At 42.6% G+C, this 20,179-nt stretch overlaps 1 protein-coding gene across 1 annotated transcript in view; it reads right to left on the reverse strand.

The window, feature by feature from the left end:
* Positions 1–20,179, reverse strand: part of LOC131683118 (uncharacterized) — a 472,644-nt gene that overhangs the window by 403,704 nt on the left and 48,761 nt on the right. The gene's annotated exons all lie outside the window — the stretch shown is intronic.

Consider the following 20,179-nt stretch of genomic DNA (forward strand, 5'->3'; position numbering starts at 1 on the left):
CTGCCCAGGGGAGTGGAGATCGTCGGCTTTGCAGATGATGTTGTCCTGACGATAACGGGCGAGACCCTTGAGGAGGTGGAGATGCTGACGGCAGAGACAATAGGCATCGTGGAAACCTGGATGGTTAACGTCAAGTTGCAGCTGGCCCACCACAAGACTGAGGTAGTGCTGGTTAGCAACCGTAAGCAAATCCAGCGTCTTGGGATCAGCGTCGGGGGACAATCCATTTCATCGATGCGCGCGCTGAAGCACCTGGGTGTGATGGTTGACGATCGGTTGAATTACAACTGCCATGTCGACTATGTATGTGAGAAGGCTGCGAGGACAACTAGCGCATTGGCAAGGATCATGCCGAATCACGAAGGGGCAAGAGGCAGCACGAGACGTCTGCTGGCGAGTGTCTCATCCTCAATCCTGAGATATGGGGTACCGGCCTGGGCTGCTGCGCTGAACTCAAAGCGAAACCGGACGAAGTTGACAAGCACTTTTCGCCTAATGGCTGTTCGTGTCGCGAGTGCGTACAGAACGATATCGTCGGAGGCGGTATGAGTAATTGCCGGGATGATTCCCATCTGCATCACTCTGGCTGAGGACGTAGAATGCTACCAGCGGAGAAATGAACGTAATGCAAGGAGACTGGTTTGAGCGGACTCGTTGGCTAAGTGGCAGCAAGAGTGGGATTACGCGGAGAAAGGAAAGTGGACCCACCGACTCATCCCAAATGTGTCTACTTGGGTACATAGGAAGCATGGAGAGGTGAACTTCCATCTGACGCAGTTTTTGTCCGGGCACGGATGCTTCCGGAAATACCTACATCGGTTTGGATACGCTTCATCACCCCTTTGCCCGGAGTGTGTGAACGTGCAAGAGACACTGGAACACATGGTCTTCGAATGCCCCAGATTCGAAGAAGTCCTAAGGGGTATGCCTGATATAACAGTAGACAATAACTAATTACGTAAGGGCATATGGGGTGAGGAGGAGTTTCAAAATATCTTACAAATTCTTATCTGAGGGGGAGGGAGGGTTTGTTCTTTCTTACGTTATATCATAAAAAAGTATGAAAATGAAATCAATAAGAAAAATATTCTTCACAAGAATTATTTATTATTTGTGCCATGAACATTTTCTATATCAAACAAAATTAGCATATATTGTACATCATGGCCAAGGAAGGGTGGACCTGGAATTGAAGTGTTCTGCAACAGCAGGATATGATTGTTAAATTAATTATATAATGTTGTTTATTGTTGCCATTGTGACGAGCGTCTTAATTGTCGATGGTGTTAGAGCAGTTACATCAATTTCTACGCTTGGTGGCACATTGGTCTGTTCGGGAACTGGGGTCACAGTATGCCTTACAAGTTAAGAAGTGCTGACACTCTTCGTGTTGATGGTCCAATATCCTTTTATTCATACTTTTTGTTCAAACCGCAAGGTATTCGGAAAATGTCCTGTCATGCGATTGTGACAGATCTTGTGGGACGAATATTTCCAGAGTGTGAACTGTATTTTACTTCAAGAAAATTCGAAGATGTTGGAGCTATGCGTACGAAAATCATCGCAGTTGGAGCTCAGAATAAATTCATGCCAGAACAGGTTATAAATTCTTTTGAGCTCTGCATCATAAGAAAATAGATTCAAAGGAAGTGGAATATAGCGAAGCAGATTATATGGACTAGATTGGCTTTTTTAAATATCACCCAATAGTTGTTGTACTAGGATGGAAATTTATTTTTATTTATTTATTTATTTTATTTTTCATCTGACCTACATGGTCTACATGAAATATAGAATGAGGAAAAGCCCATTTGGAGTCCATCAAACAACCTCCAAATGCGCGTAAAAACCTCATTATCTTTTCACATATACATTAACAATTAAACAATATGCTATATTTCACCCTAAGGAGGAAAATTTGGTAAAAACCAAAATATCTCACTAGGGTGAAAATTTGTTGGTAAAAACCAGTCTTTGTACAGGAGGGCACAAATCCTTATTTCATACTATGTTGCGTTTCGGCTTCGCCTCATCAGAAACCGACACTAACACATTGTCGGAATAGATTAGCGCCGGCTTGACGCAAATCCCTTAAAACTAAAACACACTATGTGTTTCAATCAAACGACTGATCAAACGTGATGTCCCGTTCGAGCAGAAGTTCTGTTTATGCCGATGAGACACAAGTGAAGCCGAAACTTGTCTTGGCTTAGCAGGCCGACAATGTGTTAGTGTCGGTTTCTGATGAGGCGAAGCCGAAACGCAACATAGTATGAAATAAGGATTTGTGCCCTCCTGTACAAAGACTGGTTTTTACCAACAAATTTTCACCCTAGTGAGAAATTTTGGTTTTTACCAAATTTTCCTCCTTAGGGTGAAATATAGCATAGTGCTTTCGCATAGGCCTGCTAAGCCAAGACAAGTTTCGGCTTCACTTGTATCTCATCGGCATAAACAGAACTTCTGCTCGAACGGGACATCACGTTTGATCAGTCGTTTGATTGAAACACATAGTGTGTTTTAGTTTTAAGGGATTTGCGTCAAGCCGGCGCTAATCTATTCCGACAATGTGTTAGTGTCGGTTTCTGATGAGGCGAAGCCGAAACGCAACATAGTATGAATTAAACAATATTACACATTACATTACATAACATTACATTACAATGTGTTACTAATAATACATCTAACAAATCAAAATCACTATCTAAATCACATCTTATGCACTAAGTTAGTCGTTTAAGCCTATTTTTAAAAACGTCACTTGATACAGAGAAGTCAAAACATTCATAAACATTATTAAATACGCTACACATCGCCCTTATGGGTTCATTCTGTCCATAATCAGTACTTTGATATTCAAGTCTTAAAAAATTCCACGATCTTATACTTCTAGCGGGCACATTTACATCAATCTGAGAAAGTATATTTGGGGCATCTATTTCACCAGTTAGAACTTTCCCTACAAACACGGCTCTGGATATATTTCGCCTTTTTGAAAGAGGGTCCATGTCGAGCAGACGACAGCGTTCAATGTAAGGTGGCAACTCTATCGGGTTGCGCCATGGCAGGGTTTTAAGGGCATATCGGAGAAACCTAGCTTGTATAGATTCAATTCTGGCACTCCAGACATTTGTGTACGGGCACCAAATGATAGCTGAAGCTTCCAGGATGGAGAGTACAAGAGAGAAGTACAGTGCTCTCAGACAGTATGGATCAGTAAACTCTTTGGCTATTCTAATGATAAAACCAAGGTTCCGGTTGGCTTTCGCAATGATGTGGGAATAGTGATCTCTAAACGACAATTTAGAATCCAGCTGTACACCAAGGTCCCTGACAACTGACACTCTATCCAGTAGTTTCCCTGAGATAGTATAACACCACAAAATTAGATTTTTTCTGCGCGTGAAGGAAATTACTGAGCATTTGGATACACTGATAGTCAACCGATTTCGAGTGCACCAGTTACAAAATTCATTTAGTTGTCGCTGTAGTTCAATGCAGTCCAATTCAGATCGTACAATAAGAAACAGTTTAAGGTCATCTGCATAGATAAGTTTGCATCCTGGTGGAAGGACATTACAAACGTCATTGAAGAACAAGGAGAACAGCAAGGGTCCAAGATTACTACCCTGGGGCACACCTGATAAGTTTATAAAGTTATGTGACTCAACATTTCCTAGTTTGACAGATAAGGTACGGCCTACAAGGTATGATTTAAGCCACTTGGTGAAATTGAGTGAGGCACCCAATCTGTCTAACTTCGCCAGTAGGAGCGAGTGATCAACACGATCGAACGCTGCTTTGAGATCTGTATAAATAGTATCCACTTGTGCTCCGCATTCAATACTTTTAATATAATGTGAAGTGAATTGTGCTAAATTCGTGGATGTTGATCTACCTGGGAAGAACCCGTGTTGATCTGTTGATAAATATGTTTTGGCTTCCCGGAACAATACATTGCTTACTAGAATTTCAAATAACTTGGACCCCGCACAGAGAGAGGTTATGCCCCGATAATTTGCTATGTCCTGCTTATCACCTTTTTTAAAAACAGGAAACATAACCGATTTTTTCCAACAAAGAGGAAACGTCCCTTGCGACAAAGATAGATTAAAAATCAGCTTTAGGGGAGCGGAAAGGACACTCGCACATCTTTTTAAAATAATGGCAGGAATCCCATCAGGACCAGCCGAAGTCGAAGATATCAATTTATCAATAGCAGCAACAATGTCTTCCTCCGTAAAATGGATGTTACCTAGGTCCATCACACCCCTGGGAACATCTCGTAGTCCGATTTCAACCTGTTCTGGAGTAGTCGGAACTGTTTCAAATGCACTCGAAAAATGTTTTGCAAACAGGTTACAGATACCGCGAGTCGTGCTAGAAGTTTAATTTGCCAAAGTCATACTAGAAGGAAGTCCACTCTCTTTACGCTTCTCATTTACAAAAGACCAGAAACGTTTGGGATTTCGCTAAAGGTCAGATTTCGTTTGTAATACATGCCGTGAGTATAGGAAGCGGTTATAAGCTTTGCAATTGTTGCTAGCATATATGAATTCCCGCTTTGTATTGGGATTTCGTCGGTTGGTGTAGTGCCGAAGCGCGGCTGCCCTCAGTCGTTTAAGTTCTCGGAGACGTCGATTGGACCAAAGTGGTTTTGGTTTAGGACGCGGGGCTGGGACATATATTTCAAACAGTTGGGTCAGGATAGATGAGAACTTTTCTACTGCGTCATTTACATCGGTTGCGTTATTGAGCAAAGTCACCCAGTCAATCGTTTGCAGTGAGTTTTTGAGTCCAGGAAAATCGGTTTTTGAAAAGTTATACTTCAAATCGTCAAGAATCTCGACAAAAATAACCTGTCCAGGACAGGTCTGCTCAACTAAGAGGGGAGGGTGATGCGAATCTATTTCAACGAGTGGCTCATCTGCACGATAGACATGGCTGTTCTTGTATGCATCTTCACTTACAAACAGAAGATCTAACGTGCAATTTAGTCTGTTCGTGATGGTACACATTTGCAGCATGTTGAGTAATGACATCCCGTCTAGTAAAGCAAAGCTAGATCTCGAAAGGGATGAGTCGGAACGGTCGGCGTAAGCATAACCGAAAGAAGTCGTTTTCCATACAAGACCAGGCTGGTTGTAATCTCCAAATAACAAATGAGAAGCTTGGGGTTCTAGCGAATTGGCAATGTCAAGTGCGGATTGAATATGGTTCTGAATAACGTTTATGTTATCTACGGAGTCCGGAGGGAGGTATACGACGCCCACGCATGTGTTAATACCATGGCTATTAAGGTTTACCCAGAGTTGTTCTACGCCGTTACTGTTAAAACTTTTTTGTTTAGACGCTCACCGATTAGAAACAGCTATAAGTACACCCCTGCCCCTATTTTACCAGAAACGACTGGGTCACGATCGTTACGATAGACCATATATCTAGGTCCAAACAGCTGCAGGGAATTGATTTCGTCGTTCAGCCATGTTTCTGTCAGGATAATGACATCGTGCTCTGCGTCGATTACAGCTACGAACAGCTCATCGATCTTTGTGCGTAGTCCTCTCACGTTCTGGTAGTATATTCTGAGCTGGGAACGGGAATTCATTTGAAGGGAGGCAGTATCTGTATGTCTAGCTTCGGAGGAACATATACATTCCTGGCATTTACCTGGAGAAACAGTCGTGGTATCTTCATAATTTGAGTCACGGATAGCTAGGTGAAAGTCAGCTACGGAGTCGGAAGTATGTTGTCCAACGGTAGACTGGAACCGAAAATTACTTTGAGGGGGTGCAGTATCAAAGGTAGCTTCGAGAGGACATATACCCTCTTTGGCTTTACCTGGAGAAACAGTCGTGAGGTCATCATAATTTAGATTGCAGATGGCTTTATGAATATCAGCTACGGAGCCGGGAGTGTGTTGTCCAATGGTAGACTGGAACCGAAAATTACTTTGAGGGGATGCAGTATCAAAGGTAGCTTCGAGAGGACATATACTCTCTTTGGCTTTACCTGGAGAAACAGTCGTGAGGTCATCATAATTTAGATTGCAGATGGCTTGATGAATATCAGCTACGGAGCCGGGAGTGTGTTGTCCAACGGTAGACTGGAACCGAAAATTACTTTGAGAGGGTGCAGTATCAAGGGTAGCTTCGAGAGGACATATACCCTCTTTGGCTTTACCTGGAGAAACTGTTGCGAGTTCATCATCGTTTGGATTGCAGATTACTGGATGAATATCAGCTACGGAGCCGGGAGTATGTTGTCCAACAGAAGACTGAAACCGAAAATTATTTTGAGGGGGTGCAGTATCAAGGGTAGCTTCGAGAGGACATATACCCTCTTTGGCTTTATCTGGAGTAACAGAAAGTAATCCGTTCAGATATCCTGGTATGCTGGTCATAGGTAATTGCTAAATTACTACAGATGATTGCAGTTAAATTTTGTCATGAATTTTCTTGAAATAATTTTATAAGTATCGTTTTCGCTATCTTATTTAATGAATTAACAATATGATTTTTAATTACGAAAATCATGATTTTAATTACGAAAATCATGATAAGATCTAGGGGGAGGCGGAGTTCGTCAAAATCTTACGAATTCTTATCTGGGGGGAGGGGGAGGTTGGAATGTTCTAAAAATGCCTTACGTAATTAGTGTACGGTCCCTATCGTCGAAGAGATGTGCCGCGACGAGCATATCTGGGACACTGTCAACAGAGTTGTAACGAGTATACTCTCCGAGCTGCAAAGGAAGTGGCGAAGGGACCAACAAAGTAACGACATTGGTTAGAACGCCGCCGTAAAACCACAAATAGGGTTTCGGGAGAAATTCCGCCGCCGGGAAACTCACCGACGGTGTAGACTGAGTTGAGTAGTACGCGATGTAGCACCGGGCTCGGGTCGTCGGGGCACCAGCGAACCGGACGTCAGACTTCACCGGAATCGCCGGACCGACCTCGACACTCTACCGGGTAGCTCGTGAGTAGGCTAGATCCACCGTCGGGGATTAGACCGAGTAGACCGCGTCGAATAGCCAGAAGTGGGTCGTTGGGGCGCCAGTGAACCGGAAGCTACGCTCTACCCGGAATCGCTGGATGGACCTCAGCATCTGCTGGCTGGCCGTTGAGTAGGCTAGGTCCACGGCTGGGGACTAGACCGAGTAGACGAGGCGGGGAGCTTAATGGCTCACAGAAACGTAGATCGGTATCGGGAGCGGTCTGCCGCCGGGTAATTCACGATAGGGCTGATCAGTCGACCGTTACCGGTAGTAGACGTAGTTGAACGGCGTTACGCTTCAAGTATTTATTTGATTAATTTAATTCAAGCCGCGCGCGATTTTCGAAAAAAATAGTCAGCATTATGTCGTGCAGTGTTCGGTCGTGTTCAATTAGTGATGATCGTTTCTTATGGAAGTGCGAGTTTTGCAACAAATCGTATCACGCGGCCTGCGTAGGAGTGCAACGGAACCAAGAGCATCACATCACGTCTTTTATGATTCCTCTATGCTCGGATTGTCAGCATAATCTTAAAACGGGGATTGACACACGTAAAGTGCTTTTCGAACAGGAGCAGCTGTTTATTTTAATCAAGACGCAAACGGATTCCAATCTTCGAATGGCTGCTGACATCAAAAATTTGAACGCATTTGGTGAACATTGATCACCAGCTAAAAGAAGCGGTGACTAATGTAAATAATATCACCTGCGCGAAAGTTGATTATGCGGTGTCAACATTATCGCACACTATGGAAAACAACGCGGTCAATAAGGCCGATGAGCTCGTTGTTTTAAAAAATCATATAACGTCATTATTCAACATATCTATGGAATCCACAAGGAAGCGCATTGAGGAGTACGTGGTGGAGCTCACAACTGACCTGATTCGTGAGCTAAAAAAAAATATGCTGCGAGGTTCAAAATTTAAGCGTAATAACCATTGACATGGCGTCTCAATGCAACAAACATACCGGTAACCACTCGTTTTCTGCTCGTGATGCTCTTGACGAAATAAAATCACAAGCCAGCGCTGTTGGCGACGATATTTTAGACGAAGTAAGGGCAATTGCCGCGACAATTAGTACCCTGGAAACCAGTGTTAATAATGCTCGTTTGACACCTGCGGTGTCTCCCCCAGTCTGATGGACGAATTGACCGTCAAATAAAACTGCTATCTCAGGTTCGTAGCATAATCAAGTGGCAAAAGATGGATGGCGCACACTTGGTTCGAAAAGAGTGTGGCGCTCCGACTGGTCAGAATATGACTTACGTAAACAGCGTCGTATTAAACAACAAAAAGAGAAAGATAAAGCAGCAATCGAGAAGAAAACAGGGTACAAGATACAGCAATATCAACAGTAATAACAATAACAACTACTGTTGGGGCGACTTACTTTATGGTGTTCCGGTCGAAGGTTTTTCTTCCGTCTGTGGTAAGACGGCCCAGAATGATCGTCGGTGATGTCCTAATCCAAAGTTTCTCCAGACTTATTCTCACTGCACGGGAGCCTTTCTTCACTAGTAAACTAGCATCGATCGTCCACTGCACTCGCGGGATTATTCGGTAATCTACACTGTCCAGTTGCACTCGTTGATAATCTTTATTATCACCTTTTATCGGGGTTTTCACAAGGCCAATATTTTACCAATTCTCACTCGCGACGACGGACTATTCACTTTGGGTACGTACGCACTGTCTTCATCGGGGTATCAATCACAATTGCCTTTGTCAGCTGATTTTGCGTAATCTGTCTCACACGGTTTCGTTTACAACGATCGCTTTCTGTGTGCTAGTGTGGTGTATGATCGCTGCGCTGATCGGTACGCAGTTTATGCTACATTGCGGGATTGTGTGCCTTTTAATAGGGTGGCGCGCTTATCTGCTTGCGGTTTATTCTGCAAGATTTAGATCAATTCACACGATTAAGTTTAGTTTATATATTTTAGGTGTTTAATTAATTCAATTAGGCTTAATTACTTTAAATTTGGGTTTGGGTAGTTCATTAGAATTTCTCGAAAAATTCAAGCATCAACATTCCGGCCACCTTGAAGTAGCTCGGATACTTCAAAATACACTTGCTTCTTCTGCGGGCGACGAAACGGCTGAGAGGAGCCAAGAACGCTGACGTGGTCAGAAACCAGTTTGATGCATGTTGGAGGATAAATGGAGATCGCGGTTAACACTTTCATTGACCCACGGTTGCATATAGGTGCTCCAATGTATACTGGCCTGTTATAGTCTGTATCACAAACAGAAACCGGTCTGGTTAGTGAGATTTCCGATGACGACAAGTCTACCACGGTTTCCAGGATCAAACGAGACTTTCTATGAAAACGAGTGTGACACATGTGGTGAACGGGGTCACTTCCTGCTACCACCCAAAACTTCTGACGCAGAGTGATTCGCATCATTTGCGGTCTTGTATGCAGCATGAGGTAGTATTTGGGCAGCAGTATGTATAGCAGACGCTTCACAAGCAGGACTATCGGGTACTTAACGGCGACGTGCTTTAGCCTCCCACCGACCCTGGTGATGCCGTTTTGGTACAGCTTCGGATGCTGCCACTTCAACAACGCTATGAGGGGATCACGGCGGGCTACTTCTATGAACTCTCTTGAGAATGTCTCTACGCGACATAAGGCTAGATCAGCCTCGCGTTGTTCGTTTGTCGAATGAGACTCAAACGGGTCTGATTTGGTCTTCTGGGGGGCAGGTTGAACGAGCTGCTTATCGTTGACGGAATGTGCTGACGACATTTTACCCGACGCGTCGAAAACTCGGACCTTCGTGGTTGTGCTGGATTCCTTGAACACAGGATGGTGCGGGAGGTAGCAGTGCGGGTTCACATCGTCTACTGGATCGATGAACTTCTTCATGTGCGCCATTCGTGTGTATTCGTTCATAAACTTGCAGTATGCGTCCTTGGTGGGTATGTCACGCTCTAGTCGCTTCTCAGGGCTCAGGAAACGACGTTCGGCGATGGCTCTGGATTCGCCGAGATTGATTAGCGGATCATGGGTGAGTGGCAAACAAACGAGATAACGACCGGACGAATCGCGAGTGGTGGTAGTAGCGTAAAGTTCTTCACACTGTTTTTCTTCTACGGAATACGCAGAAAACGACTCAACAGCTCCTAGATCCCAGAATTTCTGCACCACTTGTTCTGAGCTTCGATCGACAGTGGTCAGATGGCAGACGCGGTGAACAGTGGGATGATCGATGGATATCTTCCCGGAAACAGTCCATCCAAACACTGTTTCTATTAGCAACGGTAATCCCTCTCCCAGGGAACGCTTGCTGCCAGGATGCAGCTCGTGGTACGCTTCACCACCGACAACCATGTCAATGTCGGATGGAATATGGAATCTGGGGTCTGCCAACGACAACTTGGGAATATTCCACGCGGAAATGTCGATCGGAGCGGTTGGAAGGTTGACCGTCGATCTCTTGAGGATCAGGAACTTAAGCTTGGTGGAGTACGGTGTCGACTTCGACTTGATCCTAGCAGTCAATTGGCACTTGATCTGCTTGGTGGATTCACCTGTACCAGCTACTGCGATATCCACCTTGGTGCGTCGAAGATCCAGGGAATTTGCAAGCTTGTTGGTGATTAAGTTGCACATGGATCCTGAATCTAGCAGTGCGCGTACGGGTATTTCCTTGCCGTTTCGATCTACGACGAGGAGGCAAACCGTTTCCAGCAAAACTGTGCTGTGTTCAGCCTGGACCGACAGGCTCACTTGGCTGTTCGAATTCGCTGAGCTGAAAGGGTCAGCGATGGCGGACGTCGAGGGAAGAGGCTGACTTGCTGCCAAGACAGGAGTAGATTGCATGTTCGACGGTATTGGCTCGTGCAGCAGGGAGTGGTGTTTTTCATGGCAGTTACGGCAGGAGAACACGGAGGTACAGTTCCTGGCTTGGTGTCCAGTACGGAAGCAATTCCAGCATAGGCGTTTCTGGGAAACCAGCTCACGACGCTGGCAGATGGACATCTCGGAAAATGCTGGACATTGGAAGAGCAAATGCTTCTCCGGACAGGCGAGACACGGCAGAGCACTTGAGCTCGATTCAACGGTGGCTGCCTTGCATGCCACCTTGAACGGCTGCGGGGTTGGAATGGAACCGGCCACCTTGGCTGTAACCGGTTGTTGGGACCGATATCGCAGATCGGTTATGACGGACGTCAGCATACGGGCACGTTGGTAGAGGAAATCGATCAGCATATCGTAGGTTACATCGTCGTTATTGCTGGTTTTCTCCTCCCAAGCACGTAGCGTAGTCGGATCCAGCTTGTAACAAAGGAGGTTGACCAACGGGGTGTCCCAATAATGAACTGGCTCGCCTAACTTTGCCAAAGCCCTTACATGCCGGTGGAAATCGTCAGCCAAAGTGTGAATTTCATGGGGACTTTCTTGATTGACTGGTGGGAGGTCGTACAGAGCTCGGAAGAGCTGACGCTTCAGGAACCGCTTGTTGTCGTACCGCTTCAGCAATGCTTCCCAAGTCGATGCGTAGTTGTCCGCTTCTACGTCTACGGACTCGAATGGTTTTCGGGCTTCTCCCTCTAGTGACTGCAACAGGTACTGCAGCTTCGCAACCGTCGGCATATCTGTGTTGTTGTGGATCATCGACGTATATGTGTCACGGAATGCGAGCCATCGCGAGAAATCGCCGTTAAACTTAGGTAGGTCGATCTTGGGTAAGCGTAGGTGGAACGAGGAAGAAACGTGAGCAGGGGTCGCCATTGTGCTGTTCAGCATGGTTTGGTTGGGATCAGCAGCACGATTCGACAATAGAAAACCTTTGACTCTGCAATACCGCGTCTCGAAATCCATGCGCTCTTCCAGGTGGGTATCTAACATCTCTGACTTATCGTACAGCTCGATCTGCCCTTGTACCTCTAGGAACTCCTTGTAGATTCGGTCCAGTGAATCAAGGCGAATTGGAATTTGGCAGGCATCCCGATCGCAATCGAAATCCTCTGCAAACTTCTCCACTGCCCTCTGCACTACAAGGATCCCTTTCCGTTGGATCACGTACTCTGACAGCTTCTTTTCTGTCTTGGTCGCCATTACTGTACACTTCACTGATCTTCACTACCACCACTTTAAATATCGGAAACGGGAAAACGGTACAAATCGAAAATTCGAACTCCTTCCCGGCGCGGGTACCGTTCCTACACGACACGGAATCGAAAAATGACACAAATCGAACGATACAAATCCTTCCCGTCGCGGTATGTCACTTTTTCGCGGAACGACCGAGAATGGCACGCAAATCGAACGAAATATCCTTCCCGACGCGAGCGTACCAATCTACGCGAAATTGCCACTCACTACCACCTCAGCAAAAAACATGCAAATTTTCTCGCAAACAGAAAATTATCAAAAAATCCTGTTCCGAGAAGGCGCAAATCAGCTGCGATGACAAAAGTTCGCAATTAACTGCAGCGATAGCGTCCAAAATGGCCTTAACGGTAGGCACCTTCGGGGGCTGGGACGGGCAGTGTCTTTGCCGTAGCGTCGCGTCTGCAGCAATTTGTAATGGTGTACTCACCGCACCGATCCTTTATGGTTGGGGTTTCCTCCGTATCCGGCTCGAAGGACCAATGTTGGGGCGACTTACTTTATGGTGTTCCGGTCGAAGGTTTTTCTTCCGTCTGTGGTAAGACGGCCCAGAATGATCGTCGGTGATGTCCTAATCCAAAGTTTCTCCAGACTTATTCTCACTGCACAGGAGCCTTTCTTCACTAGTAAACTAGCATCGATCGTCCACTGCACTCGCGGGATTATTCGGTAATCTACACTGTCCAGTTGCACTCGTTGATAATCTTTATTATCACCTTTTATCGGGGTTTTCACAAGGCCAATATTTTACCAATTCTCACTCGCGACGACGGACTATTCACTTTGGGTACGTACGCACTGTCTTCATCGGGGTATCAATCACAATTGCCTTTGTCAGCTGATTTTGCGTAATCTGTCTCACACGGTTTCGTTTACAACGATCGCTTTCTGTGTGCTAGTGTGGTGTATGATCGCTGCGCTGATCGGTACGCAGTTTATGCTACATTGCGGGATTGTGTGCCTTTTAATAGGGTGGCGCGCTTATCTGCTTGCGGTTTATTATGCAAGATTTAGATCAATTCACACGATTAAGTTTAGTTTATATATTTTAGGTGTTTAATTAATTCAATTAGGCTTAATTACTTTAAATTTGGGTTTGGGTAGTTCATTAGAATTTCTCGAAAAATTCAAGCATCAACAACTACAACAACAAAGATAGCAAGTGCAATAAGAACAGGAACCGCAATAAGTACAACAATAACAATCACAATAATCACAACTACAACCAAAATAGAAACAACAACAATAGCAACGAAAACAACAGCTACAAGTCCAATAATACCACCAACAACTTCAATAGAAACAGGCACAACATAAACAATAACGACCACAACGGAAACAGAAACAACAACATTAACAGCAGTAACAACAACAGCAACAACAACAATAATCACAGAATAAGCAACTACAACAGCAACAACAACTACAACAGAAATAACAACAACCATAACAAAAACAGAAACAGTAGTTACAGCAACAACAACAGAAACAACGTTTGCAATAGAAACAACAATGGTCTTAACAACAATCACCATAACAATCAACATCAATCTTCATCTTGCTCCTATGAACGTTCGTGTTTTCGCCAATTTTAACGCACTTCTCAGAGGCAGACCAGGACAAGTATGACGCAACTGGTAACAGTACAATAGTTTTAAACAATATTTTTACGAATAACGAATCACAACCAACTTCTTCGAAAGACACTGAAATTTTGGTTTACTGTCAAAATTTTAATAGAATGAGGAGCGCCGTAAAGATGAATGAAATCTATAAGAATATATTAGGCTCCTCATTTTCGATAATTCTAGGTACCGAAACAAGTTGGAATGAGGAGGTAAAAAGTGAAGAGGTTTTTGGTAGTGACTATAATGTTTTTAGAGATGATCGTGACTTACGACTAACCCAAAGAATGTCAGGCGGAGGAGTTCTCATCGCAGCTTCATCTATATTTAATTCCGATCTTATTGTCTCACCAAAATTCAAAGAATTTGAACATGTATGGGCTAAAGCACATATCGCTGATGAAATCCACATTTTTGTCTCAGTGTACTTTCCACCGGATCTAGCTTGCAAATCAACATATGAGATTTTCTTTCAAGCAGCTGAAGAAATAATCTCTAATTTTCCTCCAGAATTTAAAGTTCATATTTATGGTGATTTTAATCAGCGCAACTTAGATTTTATTCCTGACTCTGAAAATGAGAGCATTCTACTTCCTGTCGTTGGTGAAAACGAAACATTACAATATATGTTTGAAAAATTGCATTGCTAGGACTCAATCAAATAAACCATATAAAAAATCAACACAATCGTTATTTAGATCTGCTATTAACAAACATTAATGAAGATTTCTGTGTTGATGAGTCTCATTCTCCCTTATGGAAAAATGAAACGTTCCACACAGCAATAGAATTCTCTATTTTTGTGCACAAGAATCATAATTTCATTGATTGTGACTTCGAGGACGTCTTCGATTATAGAAAAGCAAATTATGAAAATATTAAATATAAATTAAGCAGTGCTAATTGGCAGTCCCTTTTAAAGAATCAAGAGAACGTTAAATGTGCAGTGGAGATCTTTTATAATATTTCATGGCAAATAATACAGGAGGAAGTTCCACTCACGAAAAAATGACGAAATCATGCATCCAAAAATCCAGTTTGGTTCAACAAGGAAATTATTAATTTGAAAAATCGGAAGCAAAAAGCTCAGAAAATTTACAGAAAACACAATAATCAGGATAATTTGGAAAAATACCTTAACATTCGTGACCAACTAACTTTGGCTATTTCTTCGGCACTAACTGTATATAATGCAAAAACTGAAAATGAGATCAAGTCATGCCCAAAAAACTTTTTTAATTACATCAAAACTAAGTTGAATTCATGCAACTTCCCATCAAAAATGTCTTTAGATGGGAAAGAGGGTGAAACTTCAAAAGATATTTGTAATCTCTTCGCAACATTTTTTCAAGAAACTTATTCTAACTATTCAGACAATGATCGTGACTTTGAATATTTTTCTTATTTTCCTGATTATTCAAGGGATGTTGGTGTCAGTTACATTAATGTTTAAGATATCTTGTCTGGTCTCAAAGATCTAGATGCCACTAAAGGCTCTGGACCTGATGGAATTCCACCTGCTTTCATAAAGAATTTAGCAACTGAGCTTACGTCACCTTTATTCTGGCTGTTCAATAAGTCACTAGAATCTGGTATTTTCCCAAAAGATTGGAAAAAATCTTTTTTAATACCTATTCATAAATCGGGTAAAAAATCTGATACTCGCAATTATCGTAGAATTGCCATTCTGTCTTGCTTTCCCAAACTTTTCGAATCCATCGTAAATAAAACCATTTTCAACCAAGTCAAACATAAAATAACAAATTCATAACATGGTTTTTTTTAAAGGCCGTTCAACTAGTACAAACCTTTTAGAATTTGTTGATTACTCGTTAAATGCCATGGATAAAGGAAATCATATAGAAGCTCTTTACACTGACTTCAGCAAAGCTTTCGATAAGCTGGACATTCCCATGTTAATATTCAAACTTGAAAAATTGGGAATCGAGATAAGACTCCTCAATTGGATTAAGTCGTAGTTAACAGATCATCAGCAAATAGTACAATTCTATGAGATGAAATCTGATATAATTAAAGTTACTTCGGGTGTTCCTCAAGGTTTACACTTAGGACCTCTTCTTTTTATTTTATATGTCAACGACATCTCTCTTATTTTAAAAAACATTAAAATTCTCATATATGCGGATGATATGAAGCTATTTTTAGAAATTAGAAATAATAATAACTATAATGTTTTTCACAATGAAACACAAATCTTTTATACATGGTGTTGTAAATGTTAAAAAAATGTAATCTCATAACTTTTAGCAGAAAACAAATCACGGCTTCCGTGTCAATTACATTAGGTAATCAAACCGTTCAGAAATGCGATGAAATAAGAGATTTAGAAGTTATCTTAGATAAAAAATTAAAATTTGTGGAACATTACAACACAATTGTTCATAGAGCTAGTAATATGCTTAATTTTATAAAACGCTTCGGATATCACTTTCAAGATCCTTACACAATTAAAACTCTTTACGTAGCATATGTTCGGTCTATTTAAGAATATTGTAGTATTGTTTGATCACCATTCATAAAAAACACGAAGTGAGAATTGAGTCAATCCAAAAACAGTTTCTATTATATGCACTACGCAAGTTAAGATGGACAGTATTCCCTCTTCCATCTTACGAAGCACGTTGTATGTTGATAGAAATTCAAACATTGAAAGAACGTCGGGACTATGCTATGATCTCGTTTCTAAACGATATCGTCATGCAGCGTATTGACTCATCTTACATATTGTCAAAATTTAATTTATATGCTCCTACTCGTCAATTACGCAATAGAAATTTGTTCGCGATAGGTCATCACCGTACAGACTATGCTAAATTCGGACCACTAAATCAGATGATGGCTGTGTATAACGAGCATTGTGAAAGTATTGACCTTACCATGCCCGAACAAGTTTAAAACAGTTTTTCAACTCTTTACGGCATCATAGTACAAAGAAATAGTTTAGAGGATAGTATATAAGCAATTAATATTTGTATAATGTAGTCTACACTTGATTGACGAAATAAATAAATTCGGCGCCGTGGACTACCCGACAGAATCGTGACGAAAAGGGGAGCTAATTGGCTCACGAAACAAACACCGGTAACGAAAGAAATTCCGTTGTCGGGGAACTCTTAATCGGAGTAGGATTATCGGTAAAGCTGGAAGATTTTAGTAGAGCTAAATGGCTCAAGAAAGCGAGTATCGGTGTCGGGGGAAATTCCTCCGTTGGGGAACTATCGTCGGAGTAGGATGAGTTCACCGTTGAGCACTATCCAAGCGGATCGTGATAAGGCCGGGAGCTGAATGACTCACGGAAACATGAGCTGAATGGCTCAAGGAATCAGCACCTAAACGGCTCACCACAGAGACGAGAAATAAATGGCGACGTAATGGATGGAGACAACAAGCAGGAGAGGAATCGAGAGTTAAATCAAAGCGTGTCACTCCATGAACCAAGCGAGGCTCCGAGATAGAGCAGCAGAAAGAGGTGCGACGAAAGCGCAACGAACCCCCCCACGAAGTAATACGATGACGTAGTTCCGTGAGGAAGAAGGGCGTAAAAAGTAAGGAATGTTTTTAGTGGTTAGGCACGAACGTGAGTCGTGAGTCCCACACAGAGCCAATACACTACAGGCCAGGCTTTTGAAGCTTTCTTAACCTTACTATAAAAAACACACACACACACACAGACAATGTCCCAATTTGTCGAGCTGAGTCGATTGGTATATGAAACTCGGCCCTCCGGGCCTCGGAAAAAGTTGTCAAAGCTTGAGCGAATTCTATACATTTCTTTTGTAAGAAATGTAAAACATTAATAAAAGTGTTCTTCGCTACTGATAGGCGGCTGAAAAGAGTGAACAGCAAGCTAACTGGAGAGCAACCCTATCAAAAAAATGCGGACGAATATGGTCAGGCGATTTAAAAAGTTTGACGTTTGACTCAACTCGCCTATGCTAATTGCCCCTAGGAACAAATGCAATTTGCGAATGCAATTTAAAGGCAATTTCAATACAAATTTTCTGGCGGCTGAAATGGACTTGTTTTTTAGCGTTTTCAAACATGGCGGTTCATGTTTGGCTTAAGCTTAAAATTGTTTTGGCGTGTTCTCGCTTGTATTTTGTTTGTCTAGTGCAGTGGTTTTCAACCTTTTTCGTTCCATGCGCCCCATTCCGAATATTGATTCCCATGATGTACCTCTATCTGAAAATTCATACCAAAATCACCCAGTCAGAAAAGATGCTTTTCAATTGAATGAAAACCATAATTTTTCAATTAGAAACAAGTACCTGGGCACTCTCAGTATGCATCTCATTTCTTGAAACACTGAAACAATATATGAAGACAAATATCCAACGGGAATGTTAGGATAACACGTTGAAATTTATCCCGAATAATTCACCCCCTACAATAGACTAATTTGCCCCTGGGGGTGAATTCACCCCCGGTTGAAAATCACTGGTCTAGTGCACTTCATTTAGTCAACCAATGTGGGAAACTGGAATCGTGTGTAAGTATAGTGGAAAAAGATCTCTGACCTGAAGTCCTAATAAGTCAGATTGTGGCAAGTTTTGCTGTGCAATACCACTTTTACCATTGATTCTTCCTATAGTTTGGTGGTGATTACCTAGTATACTGGTAAGTATATGTGAGTAGATAATGAATCCGAAAATAAGTATTATTTTTAATTTCCATATCCGTGTGCGATTTAGGAGCGATTTAAGGACGGATTGGGCGGCAAAAAAATGACGGCTGCAAATCGCCCAAATGTTGCATTTGAAATAGCCTCCTAATTGCCAGCAAATTGAAGTTGGCAAATAGCCCCCCGGTAGCCAGCAACTTGCCCTTTTTGACTGGGAAGTGATTTGTTGCAGAATAAGTGCCGGTGAAAATAGGTGCGATATTGCACACGGTAGCGGCAAGGTAAATCGCAATTTGGGCCAGCGTATACGGCAATTGACCGTTTTTGCGCCAATAAAACGTTCTTTCGCAAGATTTACGTGCTTGTAAACGATTTTAATCACCATTTTGTGATGATATCGTCAGTGTTCTTTTTGGCAGTGGTGATTGTGTATTTAGTTTTTTTTTCTCTCCTTTTTGGCTTTGGTGTTCATTCTGTTGTGCTTGGTGTTGGTAGAGTTCTCATTCAGTGAGATCCCAACATAATTTCGGACAGTGCAGCGTTACTACAGTTATACTGTAGTTCTGCTGGCTTGAGTCGTGCGAAAAGTTTGTTGAATATTGTGTCGGCCTGAAATTTTCGGCATATTTCGATACTTTTTGTTCGTTGAGACGGGCGTCGAGTACGGTAAGGTACCATATACGGTGAACGAAATAAATAAAAAGATATTTTGTTTTGTTTTTATTTTGCGCTTGAATTGTTTTATTTAGAATATTCGATATGGCTGAAGGTAGCAATGGTAAGGCCAACGTGTTGATTGGCACGATTGAACCGTATGTGGTTGGTACTTTGTTCACTAATTATTCTGAATGGTTGAAATATTTCTTCCAAGTGAACGGGATTGACGATCCGGTGAAACAAAAAGCGCTCTTTGTCGAGTTGAGTGGACCAGCAGTTTACCAGCAGCTTAAACTGTTGTATCCTTCGAAGAATGGCCTTAAAAATGTTGGCTATTGTGATATTTCGCAAAAGTTGCGTGAGCGTTTTGACAAGCTCGATTCAGACTTGATTCAGCGCTATAAATTTTATAACTATGTGCAAGGTTCAAACGAGAAGGCAGAAGATTTCGTGCTAGCAGTAAAATTGCAGGCCGAATTCTGCGCGTTTGTGATGGGAGTTTTCGATAAATCTTTGCAGGAAAAGCTACTGAATGAGGAGAACCCTAGTTTGGCAACGGTCGAAAGATTTATTGTAAACTGGGAGTTGGCTGGGCCACGGGCTCGAATGATCGGCGATCGACAAGGCGGCCAAGTAGCTTCGGTAAAGCAACGTTTGGGTCGAAAAGAAACGTTCGACAGAAAGGTCAGCCATGACAAGAGCAGGAGCCGTAGTCGCAGTGCTGTTTATAAACGGCAAGGGCGAAGCAGGAGTGGTGAGTTTCGACGAGCTGGACGGTATGCGGATAAAAAGTGCGTTTTTGCGGAATTAAGGGAGCGGAATTCGGTAAAGTTTGTTGATCATAGTAAGGAAAAGGTTTTTAGTTGGCGATGAGAAAATCGGCGAACATTTCAACCGTTTGCGAGCTGATTTGGCCAATCCTGAGAGCGATAGGTGATTTTTTATGTATGACAGCGTCCTCCATGAATAAAATAAGCGAACCATGCCTTTTGAAGTTACTTGTTCAAGACAAGCTGGTTAAAATGGAGGTTGACTGCGGTTCGGATGTTTCTGTTATTGGTTCTATTTTATATGAGAAATTGTTTGACTTACAGAAAACCAATAGGGAATTGGCGGTGGTGAATGGTTCGA

The sequence above is a fragment of the Topomyia yanbarensis genome, chromosome 2 (assembly GCF_030247195.1).
Source record: "Topomyia yanbarensis strain Yona2022 chromosome 2, ASM3024719v1, whole genome shotgun sequence".
NCBI lineage: Eukaryota > Metazoa > Arthropoda > Insecta > Diptera > Culicidae > Topomyia > Topomyia yanbarensis.